This window comes from Magnolia sinica, chromosome 6, assembly GCF_029962835.1.
Source record: "Magnolia sinica isolate HGM2019 chromosome 6, MsV1, whole genome shotgun sequence".
Classification (NCBI taxonomy): Eukaryota; Viridiplantae; Streptophyta; class Magnoliopsida; order Magnoliales; family Magnoliaceae; genus Magnolia; species Magnolia sinica.
Genome location: NC_080578.1, coordinates 19985262 through 19986874, shown reverse-complemented (window position 1 = coordinate 19986874; position 1613 = coordinate 19985262).

The following is a 1613-nucleotide window of genomic DNA, read 5'->3' as shown; positions in this document are numbered from 1 at the left end:
ACAACCTCGAATCTCACCTTTGCTACACCCTTTAAAAACCCTAAAACCCTTTTAAGAACCCTTGAAACCCCTTTAGAAAGTCTTAGCATACCTTAGAATGGCCCTAAGGACTCCTATTTATAGTTTAGGAAACTCCACTTATGCACCTCTTTGAAACCACCTCAAATTTACGCAGTCCGCGCAGAATCCGCGCACCATATGCATAACCTTCGACTGGTCGAGCCAGGGCTTCGACTGGTCGAGCCTGTTCCTCGACTGGTCGAAGACCTCATAAATTTTAGAAACATTATTGTTGGACTTCGAATCAAACTTGCTTCAACTAGTCGAACTTTTTGCAGAACTTTTCAGATTTAAGACATCCTTTTTAACAACAAATAATTGATGAATTTTGTAATAGAGGAATGTTGTAATGGAATAATGGTATAATGGATGAATGTGATGAACCTTATAATGAATAGATGTTGTAATAGATAACTGTTATAATGGAAGAATGTTGAGATGCATTGTAATTGATGAATGTTGTATGATAGATCATCGATATTTATTATGAATCACCCATATTTACTTTGGATCACTAATATTCAATGTAGAATTACATCATTAATATTCACTATGAATCGCTGATATTTTCACTGTAAATCGCAAATATTCATTGTGGGATACCCATCCGACAAAAATGACTATAACTCCCTCGTTATATGTCTAATTTAGGTGATATTGTGCTCGTTGAAAATGTAATTTGATGAAATTTCAAATGGCTCTAGAATCATCTCATTTTGACAACATTTGATAACCTAAAAAGTGGGCTCAAATTTTGTCATTTACCGTGGGATAGTTGATATTCATTATGGGGTATGGGGTATCGGTCCATGAAAATGATCATAACTCTCTCATTACATATCTGATTTTGGTGATATTGTGCTCATTGGAAATGTAATTTGATGAACTTTTAAATGGCTTTAGAATCATATCATTTGAAATAATTTTATTGCCAAAAAGTAGGATCAAAGTTTATTATTCATTGTGAGATAAGTGATATTTATTATGGGGTATCAGTTCGACGAAAACATTCATAACTCTCTCGTCACGTGTCCGATTTGTATGATCTTGTGTTTGTTGGAAATGTAATTATATGAAATTTCAAATGCCTTTACAATCATACTATTTGGATCTCATTTAATTGTCCAATAAATAATCTTAAAGTCCATCATTTACTGTAGGCTAAATCGGACATGTAACGAGTGAGTAATGACCATTTGAAAGTTTATCAAATTACATTTCTAATTAAATGGCGTTGAGATGATTCTAAAGCCATTTGAAATCTCATTAAATTACATTTCTAATGAGGACGACATCACTTAAATCAGACATGGAACGAGAGAATTATGGACATTTTTGTCAGACTGATCACCCATGGTGAATATTAACGATCCCACAATAAATGATGAACTTTGGGCATACTTTTAGATAATCAAATGGTGTCCATATGATATGATTATAAATTTATTTGAACGATAGTCAAATTACCTTCCTAATTAGAATAAGATCACCTAGATCAGACATGTGACAAGAGAGTATGATCATTTTCATCGGATTAGTACCTCATAGTGAAT